This window comes from Etheostoma spectabile, chromosome 9 (genome assembly GCF_008692095.1).
Source record: "Etheostoma spectabile isolate EspeVRDwgs_2016 chromosome 9, UIUC_Espe_1.0, whole genome shotgun sequence".
NCBI classification, from domain to species: domain Eukaryota; kingdom Metazoa; phylum Chordata; class Actinopteri; order Perciformes; family Percidae; genus Etheostoma; species Etheostoma spectabile.
The window spans coordinates 1,655,718-1,670,428 of record NC_045741.1 but is presented as its reverse complement, the minus strand read 5'-3'; positions in this window follow the sequence as shown (position 1 = coordinate 1,670,428).

Sequence of the window (14,711 nt, the reverse complement as noted above, 5' to 3'; positions counted from 1 at the left end):
GGGGAGGGCTTGCAATAGCAGATGGAAGAGAGAAGAAGAGACAAACCATAGCCAGGTCTGACCTAACTATGACTGGGTCGCATGGAAGAGTCTGTTATTAAGATTGAGAGAAGAGATGAAAACTCTTCAGGGAGTCTTTATGGTTACGTGTCTCTGGAATTTAGCTCAGTTCAGCCAAGACAGAAGGCCCCTTTAAGGGATACCTTTGACAATTGTACTATGATATTTTTCTTTGCCTGGCATGTGACCAATATCAGAAAAAATGTTCCACTGTTGTCCTTGATCAACCCTAGAAACAGACAAGGCCCTTTGAGCCTGATAGGTACCACTTGCTGCAAGCTACTACCAACTGTTTTATTGCCAAATATGAGCAACATAGGAGATTTTAGTTTTCATGTTGTTCGTTTTTTTTTTTGAATTAATAACTAAAAGAGCCATTTTCTCAGCAAGTGTCCTCCAGAAGAAGGGCAAAGTCCCTGCTTTGCAAGTCCCAAGTAAGTCTGAAGTCTTGGCTATGAGATCCCAACTGAGATAGGATGTAACAAAGTACAAATATTTTTCAGATAGTTTTACTTTACTATTTATTTTTGAGCCAACTTTTTACTTTTACTGATTACAATTTAACACAAATATCAATACGTTCTACTCCTTACATTTTACAAAATTGGCTTGTCATTTTAATTTCAAATAATTACAGGGGAGTTACCATGATTATTTTTTATATCAAATTCAGTCCAATTGGATGGGAATATACAGTACTGTAAATTGCACTTGACGCACCACTACAAGACAACTCGATAGACTCGTTAATTTGCGGTAAATCACTGCGGCTTGATGACGTTAACGTTAGCACATGGAAAATGAAGAAAACAGAGATCCCGGAGGTTTGGCAGACAAGCAGCAAGACATTCCCATCATCCTTGACCTTATCTGAGAGAGATGTTTGAGATAGTAGGCATCAAGAATGACTCCTGGCCAACGTGCTGCTTAACTCTAAAATTATGAGAACTTCTTAATTATTATCTGTTTAGTATAATTTGTAATTCATATTTTTTTTTTCTTTTCAGAAGCCATATTTGAACACACACACGCACACACACACACACACACACACACGTACATGAAGATTCTGTCGGATGTTAAGGGGAAGGTTAAAGATCATGTCTTGCTACTCAGTCTCTCAGTCATAATAATTGTATATATATACATATATTTGTATATATATATATATATATATATATATATATATATATATATATATATATATATATATATATATATCCATCCATCCATCTTCATCTCATCCACTTATCCGGTATCGGGTCGCAGTGGAAGCAGCTCCTGCAGGGGACCCCAAACTTCCCTTTCCCAAGCCACATTAACCAGCTCCGACTGAGGCGTTCCCAGGCCAGGTTGGAGATATAATCCCTCCACCTAGTCCTGGGTCTTCCCCGGGGCCTTCTCCCAGCTGGACGTGCCAGGAACACCTCCCCAGGGACGCCCCCAGGAGGCATCCTTACCAGATGCCCGAACCACTTCAACGGGATCCTTTCGACAGGAAGGAACAGTGGCTCTACTCCAAGCTCCCCATGGATGACTGATCTTCTCACCCTATCTCTAAGGGAGACGCCAACCACCCTCCTGAGGAAACCTATTTTGGCCGCTTGTACCCTGGATCTCCTTCTTTCGGTCATGACCATAGGTGAGGGTAGGAACAAAAACTGACTGGTAGATCGAGAGCTTTGCCTTCTGGCTCAGGTCTTCTTTGTCACAACAGTGCAATAAATGGAATGCAATACCGCACCCGCTGCATCGATTTTCAGATCAGTCTCCATTGTCCCCTCACCCCAAGGTATTTAAACTCCTACACTTGGAGTAAGGACTCATTCCCGACCTGAAGAAGGCGTTCCATCGGTTTTCTGATGAGAACAATGGCCTCAGATTTAGAGGTGTGTATCCTCATCCCAACCACTTCACACTCGGCTGCAAACCAATCCAGTGAGTGCCAAAGGTCACAGGCCAATGATGCCATCAGGACCACATCATCTGCAAAAAGCAGCAATGAGATCCCCAACACACCAAACTGCAACCTCTCCCCACCCCGACTACGCCTCGATATCCTGTCCATAAATGCTACAAACAGGATTGGTGACAAAGCGCAGCACTGGCGGAGGCCGACCCTCAACTTAAATGAGTCCGACTTACTGCAGAAAACCCGGACACAGCTCTTGCTTTGGTCACAGAGATTGGATGCCCTTGAGAAGGGACCCCCTCACCCCATACTCCCGCAGCACCTCTCACAGTATCTCCCAGGTGACCCGGTCATATGCCTTTTCCAGATCCACAAAACACATTTAGACCGGTTGGGCATACCCCCTTCCTCCCTCCAGGATCCTTGTGAGAGTGAAGATCTGATCCGTTGTTTCACGACCAGGATGGAATCCGCATTGATCCTCTTCAACCTGAGGTCCGACTGTCATCCAAACCCTCCTTTCCAGCACCTTGCAGTAGACTTTACCAGGGATGCTGAGAAGTGAGATACCCCTGTAATTGGCACACACCCTCTGGTCACCTTTTGGAACATGGAAACCACCACCCGGTCTGCCACTCCTTGGGCACCGTCCCAGACTTCCATGCAATGTTTAACCGTCGTGTCAACCAAAACAGCCCCTCCACACCCAGAGCTTAGAGCATTTCTGTAAAGATCTCATCAATCTGGCTGGCTTTGCCACTGTGGAGTTGATTGACTACCTCAGCGACTTCCACCAGGGAAATTGACAGCAATCATCATCTCCAGCTCTACCTTTACCATAGAGGACGTGTCAGTTGGAGTTAGGAGTTCCTCAAACTGCTCCTTCCACCGTACCTCAGTTGAGGTCAACAGGACCCCATTCTTGCTGCACACAGCTTGGATCGTACCACGCTTCCCCCTCCTGAGGTGGCGAACGGTTTTCCAAAAACAGCTTGGTGCCGACCAAAAGTCCTTCTCCATGTCTTCTCCAAACTTGAAAATGGCTCTGCTGCTTTGCATCTTTAGAGGCAGAGGCTGCAGTCCTTTGGGCCTGTCAGTACCCTGCAACTGCCTCCGGAGTACTCCATGATAACATATCCTGGAAAGACTCCTTATTTAGTTGGACGGCTTCCCTGACCACCGGTGTCCACCAGGGTATTTGTGGGTTTCTGCAGCTTGAGGCACCTTAGATCCTGAGACCACAGCTTGCCACCGCAGCTTCAACAATGGAAACTTTGAACTTTGCCCACTCCGGTTCAATGGCCCCAGCCTCCACAGTGATGCGCGAAAAGCTCCGCCGGAGGTGTGAGTAGAAAGCCTGTTGGACGTTCCGAATTTACCCAAACTACACGTTTGGGCTTACTAGGTCTGTTCAGAGTCTTCCCCCATCCCCTGACCCAACTCACCACCAGATGGTGATCAGTTGACAGCTCCACCCCTCTTTTCACCCGAATGTCCAAAACATACGGCCTCAGATCAGATAAAATCGATCAATGACCTTTGGCCTAGGGTACTCTGGTACCATGTACACTTTTGACCATCCCTATGTTCGAACATGGTGTTTGTTATGGACAATCCATGACTAGCAGAGAAGTCCAACAACAGACAACCACTCTGGTTTAGATTAGGGAGGCCGTTCCTCCAAATCGCGCTTCTCCAAGTATCTCCATCATTGCCCATGTGTGCGTTGAAGTCCCCCAGCAGAACTATAGAGTCTATAGAGAACTATAGAGTCTATAGAGTAACCAGATCTATCTGGTAGCGCTTCACCTCCCGCACAAGTTCTGGCTCTTTCCCCCACAGAGAGGTGACATTCCACGTCCCCAGAGCAAGCCTCTGCCAACCGTGTCTGGTCCTTCAAAGCCCCTGATGTTGCAGCGCACCCATCCCCAGCAGTTCCTCCCACTGGTGGTGGACCCACAGGATTGAGAGAAGGGCACCACGTAGCTTCTTCGGGCTGTGACTGGCCAGGCTCCGTGGCAAACCCGGCCACCAGGCGATCTCTGACGAGCCCTCCTTCTTGGCCTGGCTCCAGACAGGGGCCCTGGGCTTCCTCCGGGGAGGGTCGCTCCCTCTCTAACTCGTTTTCTCACAGTGTTTTTTTAACCTTTCTCTGTCTGGCCCCTCACCTGAGACCACTTTTCCATGGAAGACCCTACCAGGAGCTCCAGACAACACAGCTCTCAGGTTCATAGGGACACACAAACCTCTCCACCATGATAAGGTGATGATAACTCGAGAGGATATATATATATATATATATATATATATATATATATATATATATATTTATATATATGTATATTTATATACAGATATATAGTGCAGGCCAAACGTTTGGTTACACCTTCGCATCAAAACTATGAGTGAACGCATATGGCATTATGTACTTGACAAAAAAACAAAATAACTCTTTATTAGTTCTTATATATTAGACTCCTCAAAGTAGCCACCCTTTGCCTTTGTGATGGCGCTGCAAACCCTTGGTGTTCTCTCAATGAGCTTCATGAGGAAGTCACCTGAAATGGTTTTCACTTCACAGGATCGCCTTGTCAGGGTTAAATAGTGGAATTTCTTGCCTTATTAACAGGGTTGGGACCATCAGTAGTGTTGAAGAAGTCAGGTTGATACACAGCCGACAGACATATTGGACAACTGTTAGAACCAATCAGCTAAGTAAAGAGAAACGAGTGGCCATCATTACTTTAAGAAATGAAGGTCAGTCGGTCCGGAAAATTGTGAAAACTTTGAATGTGTCCCCAAGTGCAGTCACAAAAATCATCAAGCGCTACAACGAAACTGGCTCACATGAGGACCGCCCTAGGAAAGGAAGACCAAGAGTCACCTCTGCTGCTTAGGATAAGTTCATTCTAGACACTAGCCTCAGTGTCTTTGTGCTATTTGACCAAGAAGGAGAGCGATGCAGTGCTGCGCCTCCACAGTCACAAGACCTGAACCAAATCGAGATGGTTTGGGGTGAGCTGGACCACAGAGTAAAAGCAAAAGGGCCAACAAGTGCTGAGCATCTCTAGGAACTCCTTTAAGACTGTTGGGAAACCATTTTAGGTGACTACCTCTTGACACTCATCAAGAGAATGCCAAGAGTGTGCAAATCAGTAATCAGAACAAAGGGTGGCTACTTTGAAGAAACTAGAATATAAGTGCCTTCAGTGAGAATTTACAACATAAATAGTCATGAAAATAAATGAAATGAATTGAATGAGAAGGTTTAACCAAACTTTTGGCCTATACTGTGTATACAGTTTTTATTCATTGGGAGTACATCAAGTGATGTCCAAGTGATTTATTTTTGTTTTTTCAAGTCATTGAAGTCTGACTTGTGTCCAGGTCATCTGAGTCAAATCCACAACTCAGATCAAATTGAAGAGGTTGGTTCACGCAAATAAAAAAAACACTCTATGACTTGTGTGATTTTGAAATGAATGATTTGAACCACTAGTATTATATAATATTGGCTTCCATCCCAGTACAATGGAAATGGAGACAGATTTCTCATGAAGCCTTTTTCAGCATTAATTAAAGCAGCAGCGTGACTTTCCAGAATCAGTGTCAGACCGATTATTCACACACCTTGCTGTACTGTATGCATAGTTAGATACTTTCATAAAAACACATGTTGTTCTGTTTTTTTTGTTAGAACAACACTTTAACCAGCAACATTGTTTTTGTTAAACTGTGTCCTGACTGACCAATTAGACCTTGTCTAAATGTAGTTATTAAGTGTGGATTGCAAATGTTTGTGTTTACCTGGAAGCCAACATACTGCAGTATACAATGATTAAAGCCCATGTTGCAGGTTTAATTTTCCAACGAATTCGCACTTATTGATTGTTGTTAATAAACATTCAAACAGTTATCCACTGTATATGATATTGAAAAGTATCACAAAACATAAAATAACACGAAAAAGTGGTGCATATTTTAGTGGTTTGCTTTTCTCCCACAATGCATTGCCTGACGTCACGCAAGGGAGACGATAGGCCAGCCAGCTTAGAGAGACCATTGAGAGTTACGAGAGATAGAACAACAGTGAAAGAAAGATTTTCAGCAAAGATTATAGATATACATACATATACATAGATAGCCTATATATTTAATATATAGCTAGACATATAGACAGTATTGAATGATCTATTTAGAGAGAGAGAGAGAGATAGACAGCTATAGCTAGCATACCGGTATAGCTAGCGAGCTAGCTAGCTGTAGGTTAGCTAGCTCGTAGGAAGGTCGGTACAATTGTGCCGTGTTAGGCGGGCAGTTTTTCAAAGACGGACGTAACCAAGAACTCAAAGATCTGAAAGTGAAACACGGCTTAGACGGGGGATGTTGTTTGGCTTTTCACAAGTTATAGCTAGCTACAGCTACGCGCCGAGTGTTAGCACAACAGCGTTAGCCTAGCCTGCTAGTAAATATTACGACTGCCTTGGTGTTGCCTATGTATCGTCCATGTTGTCAACATCATACATGTGGCATTAGTGCGCCTTTTGTACCATAATTGTATTGAATGGAATAGTAAGCATCGCTACGAGATGGGTGGGTTTTGTTACGTTACACAAAAGCTAACTGGCTATAGTTAGCTCTTACGGATGCTAGCGGATAAAGCTAACGTCGCGTAGCTAGCCAGCAACTACGGCAGTAGAGTTTCGGTAAGCTAACCACGACGGCGTTGTCGCCCACAATCAACCTGCAGTGGTGTTTGAAACGGACACACGCATATCGTTCTTTCCCCGGAGATCTGGACATTATTACATTTATGACGTTAAAGATAATGAAGAGTAGCCTGAGTGTGCGCGGCATGAGCTATCCGACCGTATGCTACTCGCCTACACACCCGCTCTCCACCGCAGCTTCGCCGCCACACACACAAACACCGGCCAAACAGCGACACGTTTCACCGGAGGAAGAGGTAACACTTAGAAATAACACTGGGGATGCCTTCTATTCTTATATCTAGATAAATGTACCAGTACTTATCCGAACTAACGACATGATCCCTGTCACTAGATTGAGAGAAACGTTGACGTTCACTCGCTGCTATTCACTGACAGTAAAAAGTAAAGTCATCGTATGACTGCTGCGTTGCTAAATAAAGGAGATAAATGAAAGAGATAAAGAAGGAGACTTCCCCACAATCTGACAATTCCTCATTTGCCCTCTCACGTCTGTCAGGTTCTTAATTATTTTGCTGCTGGCCTTTCCTCCTCTTCCTCATCCCAGTCAGTTCTCCGTGGTTCTAGTGCCAGGCTGAGAATTTGCTCCCTCGAGTGAGTCATCGCCGAATTGACTCATAAACCCGCGAATACTAAAAATGACCAAAACTAACTTTTAAAACTATTTGGAGACATTTTTAAAAATGATATACATATCTTGAGTGCTTTTTGTACCCAATAATCAACAGTGGTGTTTAACTTGCAACATGGGCTTTAAACGTAAATTCTTTTATATTCTGTCTGGAACCTCAGCACTTAGTGTTGAAGTGTGTGTTTAAGTGTTGTTGTCAGTCTGAAAGCATAGACTGACTTCACAGATGCAGTGGTCTCTATGTGTGAACATTCTGGTCCTCTTCTCTCAATACTCACTGCAGATTTTTGCAGAGCAGCCCATTGCAGCTTTCCTTTACTCAACACTATATTTTACTATTTCTTTTACTAAACATCTGCTCCATTCACCTTTCAGTGCTGCCTCGGGCTGCAAGCGTAATTCCTACGCACAGTCTGCACATCTGTTTTCTGGATGACAGCTTTCACCGATCAGCTGGGGCATCGACTGGACCAATGGTAAGAAAGGGCTGTATTTTCTTTGATTATTAGTTGAGGGCAGACATCTGGTTGTATTTAGGAGCGGGTACTTGGAACTGGCTTATTTGGTTTGGTTGCAGCGCAGCTTTGCACTCTGGAGGCCAGGCGAGGCGGTTCTCGGCACAGGATTCAAGATGGAAAAACAAATCTTAATGAAGTCTGGCCATCCCTTCTGCATCTCTGCTGTGTGTCGCTTTACCAGAAATCATGTGTGGTTACATTGGAAAGGATAGTCAGACAGTGTTTCACCCCTGTGTCAAAGGTTAAATTTGTGTTTGGAAAAATAAACTTTATGATAAAATGTATGTCAAAGATGGACGAAACTTCCCAAATTGTAGATGGTAATATCTTGTGTTCCAGTTCCAAACAGCAGGGTTTTGACTTCATTCTAATGATAGTGAAATCTGATGGATCACATGTAAACGCCCTACAATTGAATGTTGAACTTTCCTGTGTGAGAAAAAGAACTACTAATAAGTAAGAACCCAATAATATTCAACTCTCACTTTATGTCGGATGACCCGTTTGACTACCTTTATGGACCAATCAAACATCCCAAACCCTACTATGGAGAATACGATTAAAGACTGAACTGAGAATATAAAGCGATTGAAAATGTAAATGTCAATGATACATTTGCCAGTTCCGAAAATACTATCTTCTATCAATCTTTTACCTTTTACCTCTACCTTCATATCAGTTACTGGCTTGACTGTGTGTCTGGAAACATTTCCAGACAATCCTCGGGAAACTCCTCTGGAGGAACAACTGTTCAACAGTCCATGAATACCCTGTTAATGAAAAACCTTTGGCATAAATTGTAAGAATTAATGAATGAATGATGTATGGATGTATGAATGGATATACAAAAAAAACTGTAATTATTGTTTCATCATTATGCGTAGTCTGCATGGCTTAAAATTACACCATACATTTATATAAACCATAACCGAAGTGTGCATACATTTTTAAACAATACAACAATCCAAAAATAGAGAAGCAACTTGAACAACTGTCACAATCAATGCTTCAGACCTGTATTGTCTACAAACATATTCATACATCTCTGACAAAAACATGCACAACGATATATATTAGTGGAGAAACCAGAATGAATGATAAACAGATAAACAGTCAATCGGCAAACTTCAACAGCTCAAAATGACACAACCATCATCTGGACACCAGAATATTTATGTGTTTTGTCTAAATATTTTCATATTTGTTCATCCACTACAATGCATTTACTAATTCAATGCATTTTATTGCATATAAAATGCGGTACATCTCCATGTAGGAGTCTTTGTTAACCTACTTAAGTTACATAAATTCCACCTCAAAATGTCCCCTGTGTGCCAGAAAATGTAATATTACAAATGCAGATGTTCTACATGCCCAATGATAGGGCATGTATTTTGCAGACATCAATGCTAGAAAATGGCAAAAATATTACCCATTCAACATCTGAAATTATAGAACATACCACAAGATGCTAGGGGAATGGATTCTTTGTAACCTGAGCTCATGGACTGTAAACTGTTTTGTTAAATTATTAAGTCTAGTACTCCAGGGAAGATGTATGAGAGTGAACTGGAAATTAGATTTTCTCCATCGAAAACCCAATAGCTCAACTTACATCCCACTGTACTTCAGAAAAGATTCTCTATTGGGCATAAACAACTTCACTCTCAAAGGATTTGGGTTTTTATTCACGCACTCCAATTAAATGTGATTGTGTTGTTGTCCTGAATGGAGTTATTTGAATCCACTCCTAATTGTTGTTGGTTTTTTGATTGTATTCCATTTGTGTGAGAAGCCTGAACACCATATAGCATTAGGTTTTTTTGAGGGATAGGTCATTTTTCTTTCTTTTTTTAAGTTTGTTTCAAATCTTTAGTAGGCCTATTTGTTGTTTCTCTCAAGCGTTCTTTTTTATTATTGCAAAATTATTATATATAGATTTGAATGTGCAACATCTTTAGACCCTTATACTCACTACATTAGATAGCTTTTTTATCCTTGAACTTAACTTTTTTTTAGGATTTTAGCCAAGTACATAATTGTATCTCACACAATCAGTGTAATGAGTTTCCAAATGCATTTCCCTATGCAAGTCTGGAATTGGTTTACTAAAAACTAAATGCTGTTTTGCTTTTACAATTCCTTTTAAAGATGAAATGGGCAATTACTACAAACCTCTTTAACAACTTATTATCTGTAAATTGCATAAAGAGGGACCAGCAAACACACAAGCAGGCACAGTCTGCTGCATGAAAGTCATGTGCTTCCCAGCTGATATGCTTGTCTTGGCACAAATTCAAATGAGCACTGCAAAAGTTCCTTCTATTAAAAATAAACAGTGGCCGCCGTTCTCTGTAGGACTTTTAGAGTGAGGGCAGTAAAAGAATGGTTTTACCCTCGCTGAAGTTTAAAGGCTGTGAGTTTCACAGCCTTGGGTCGATGAGATGCATAAGTTAAAAATCCAAAAATGAAGCAACCAATAGGACATAATGGCTCTTGATCTAAATTGTTTATGTTATATGTTTATTAAAAAAACGCTTCCCAAGGTGGTTTGAGACACTTTGGGGTTGAGGCCATAAGTTGGTCAAGTGTAAATATATGACGTGTCTGTACAGGCCACGTGCGCCGCTATGCTCCTCCTCGAAAAGTCACGACTTAAACCACAGCGGAAACATAAACTCCCAAACACCTCAGACGAGGAAACCGTTTGGTCGATGCAATCACAGTTCTGCTGTGTGAGGGAAGACAATGCCACTTCTACATAACATGTGGATCCGGAGGAAAGGAGTAGTAAATGATGCTCATGTCATGGGCCTAATAGTTTTTTATAGAATCTTTTGGAGCCTTAACTTTAATCAGTGGTCCTCCAGTTGAAGCAGATACAGAGCATGCAGCTTGTCCAAACAGTACAGCCAGATTGAATGCAAGCTCATTTTTTCCAGTTTGTTTTTATTTTCAGTTTAGATTTGTGGCTTGGGCAGCAAATCAGTCGGTAAAGCTGGTGAAAGTGTGACAACTCTTTTTTGAGACATGTCTCGCTGTTTGAGCGAAGGACGTCCCACGGATTGTCCTAACCTTTGTTAACCATGTCCTGCGAGTGTTCCTGATAAATTATGGCATTTCGTAGCTTATTGGCATCTAAAATAGCCGTCATATTTTGCTAAATTCAAAAAGTTTCTTGTCTCCTCGTCCGTCCACTTCCATCTGTCTTTGTTGACGCCCACCATGTGTGCAGACAGTGCGTGAATCCTGGGCGTGAATTTGCCAAAACTTCTTCTTCGTTTTATGGCGGGTTGCAACCATAAAGTAACCTCAAACTTAATCGCAATTCATTATTTATTTAGCAAATAACGTTTCCATCAGCGTTTATCGCATAAGCCGTATATCAATCAAGAGAAAATCCAATGAGACCAAGTGTATTTCCTTTGAGTCGATAGTCATGAAATTCCATCGAATTTTATTGTTTCCATAAGGCATTTTTCATTCTATATCACTTAGTTCTGATAAAAATATGTGGATGGAAATGTATAGCTTGTGTGTACTTGGAGACACATATTGAACATGTGCATGCAAAGGTCTAGCTTGGAGAAAAAAAGAGACTTTAAATTAGTAGAGTGTTTGTGGTAGAAAGCCAGTTATGAGTTTCATTATGAGCAATGCGATTTTAGGCTACAGGCTACACTTTTTTCTTCTTCCTTTCCTCTCCCTGGAAACACTCTAGTGTTTTCCAGCAATAAGTACAAGAGCCTCAGATGTCTAAAAAAAATACACACATGCTGTACCCATGTGCCACAATAAAACCAGGGTTTGCAATTCAGCAAAATGAGACTGTTTCATGGATTCTGGCAGCAATATGAAACCTAGCATAGTCATATTTTGGTGCAGCATAAGAACCAGCTGTGACGTGAGGCTAAAGTTAACACGCCCAAAAAAAGAACATCCCCAACAGGAAACTAATGCTAACTCGAGCAGATAAGCACTTTAATTTGCTGAACTTAACTTGTTAAAATTCAAGTTTGAGAAATATCTCACCATAGATTATCAGGGGAGCCGTGTGCCTGCACTGATTTTGAATCCTGTATCTAACTGTATGCCTGTGTATAACTGTGTGAAAGGTGGGAATTGTTAGGCTGATACAGAGAAGTCTGAAAAAATATTAAAGCTCTACTTATCAGTGTGTTTTATATAAAGAATGGTTCATTCGACTGTGAGCAATTTGAAAGGTGTTACTTGCAGTGACTACATAACAAAAAAATGTATCACCCCACCCCTTCAGTTCTCTTCATCTCTATGGAGCTTTTCAGGCTCTTAGCTGTTAGCTTCTATCTAGCTAGTGAGGCAGGGACACTGGAAGTAGGGGTTCAGAGGGGGCTGTAATAAAGGCATAATAAAACACATCAGCTGATCCTAAAAATGTTTGAACTTTTATACTGATCTTCTTTCCTTTTTTACTGGGTATTTACGTTTAGAGCTATACGGTCAGATTATTTTTTTGGGGCTTTGTCCCTTTATCATTGCGATAGTGGAATGGAAAACGGGAGAGAGATGGGGGATGACACACAGCAAGTCGGATTTGAAACCTGTGCCGCTGCAGAACTCAGCCAACATGGGGCGAACACTCTTACTGGGTGAGCTAGAGGTCGCCCCGGGAAACAAGGTTTTCAATGCACATTGACGTGTTTTAGAGGAGTTTTGTACCACTAAATGCCGAGGAGGAACAGGCACTGTTTGTCAGGTCAGACCGACTACTGTGACATGTTCAACCCAGCCAGCTAGATAAAAAGACTGTTGTGCCTTTTTAAGATTTTTTATGGCATGTTAGGCCTTTATTAGATAGGACAGCTTTAGACGTGAAAGGGGAGAGAGTGTGTAGGCGCACACTCTACCAGGTGAGCAACCCGGGCTCCCAGCATGATGCTAATTTTGAATCACGGTCACTAACAGGCCATTTTGCAACATGATTATTTTTTTAATATAGTAATTTGGTTAGGGATTGCTCTGAAGTTTTTTTTCTGTGTGGTTGCTGTGGCTACTTTGACATAGTATACTGGTATCCAGGTTCTGTCATGTGAAATGTTCTAAAATTGGTGTAAATTGTTACCAGTATGAAAGACAAATGATGCTGCTCATTCAAAATTATGAATGAACGCTACGCCACATTTAGTAGGATGTCATTATTGGGAGTGATTTTCTCTCAGCACCCATCCTTGTGGTGAAGGGAACATCTAGCAGCTAATGAGCCAGTTATTCTCAGTAGTTAGTGGAGACCAAACCTTCGGGCCTGAAAAGTGAAGCCAATGTAAAAGGGCCTTAAACCTGCATTCTTTCAAATGGTCAGCAAGGGCAACTCCACTTGCAAAAAGAAGTCTGGTTGTATAAAGGTCCACAAGAAAATGACCCTACTTCTCACTTGAATTATTACCACAGTAAACATTTTCCTGATGAGTTTGTTGTCCTAGTTTCAACTTTATATTACTACAGCACAATGTTCATTTAAATTAAAGTAAATTAGTAGATTGGTATTAGTAAATTAGGGTCCCATTTTAAGAAAAATGTACAATCGGGGATAATTTAATGCTTGTGATTGATAAGTCACCCACTACGACCTGTCACAAACGGTAATTCACAAATCAGTGGGTGAAGTCACTGGGACAACGTGAACGTTTTGTCAAGGTGGAGACCAAAGCAGAGCAAAAGGGAGAGTGAATATTGGACTTGCTATGTGTTTAGTAAATAAGCAACTGGAGGAATATTTTGACTGTTTCTATTTCTATCATATGAAGAAACAGGAAATGGCAGACTTAACCCTCTGTAACAGATTACAGCAATGTAACATTACTGTATTTTGTTAAACCTTAAAGCAGTTGAGGGTACATTACAATAGTATTTTCATTGATGACATTGGAACTTTAAGGGCCTGTATCTGCAACTGTTTGCTAACACATTACCAATTTGACATTTACAAAGCAAAGTAAATTCATTTTCATACAATTTCCTAAACTTTATAAGCAGATATCTATTCAATTCAACTCAATTTTATTTTATAGTATCAATTCATAACAAGAGTTATCTCAAGACACTATACAGATAGACCATACTCCAGAATTTACAAGGACCCAACAGTTCTAGTAGTCTCCTCCAGAGCAAGCAACAGTGTGACAGTGGCGAGGAAAAACTTCCTTTTAGGCAGAAACCTCGGTCAGACCCAGGCTCTTGGTAGGCGATGTCTGACGGGCCGGTTGGGGTTAGAATGAAGAGGGGAAATACCAAAAATAGAAAAAAGTTGTAGTTTGTAGCAGTTCTTTGTAGTAGTTCATGGCATAGCAGGACGCTGTGCGGCATTACAAGGCACAGCAGGACGTAGCAGGACATAGCAGGGCACTGCAGAGTAGCAGTTGAACATGGCATCACAGAACATGGAGCGGGACCATGGCGACATGTGATATCTGCACATGAATACAAAATCTATTGGCAACAGGACAAGATTTGGGTATCGTAGGCGTTCTGGTTTCTGTTCGAAGTCAGATTAGCATTGTCCAATCGCGTTTGAGCTGGCATTTTTCGCATCCTGTAAACAGTCCGTCTGGAGAGCAAAAGAGGCAGAACACATGGGCCCAAATGCCATCTTTGAACCTGTCCTCTATCATCATCAGACAATATAGCTTTTTATTTACTTTTTATGTTTTTATTGATCTGCATTAATTGGCAGATGTCAGTTTAAAGAGACGTCGTCTCTCAATTCCAGCTCCATTCTCTCATCTCAAGTTACTAATGGGACTTGGGAGTCCCATTAGTAACTTAGTTTAGTATTAGTTAATGGGCGGGGCGGCTGTGGCTCAGTGGTAGAGCGGTTGCCTGCC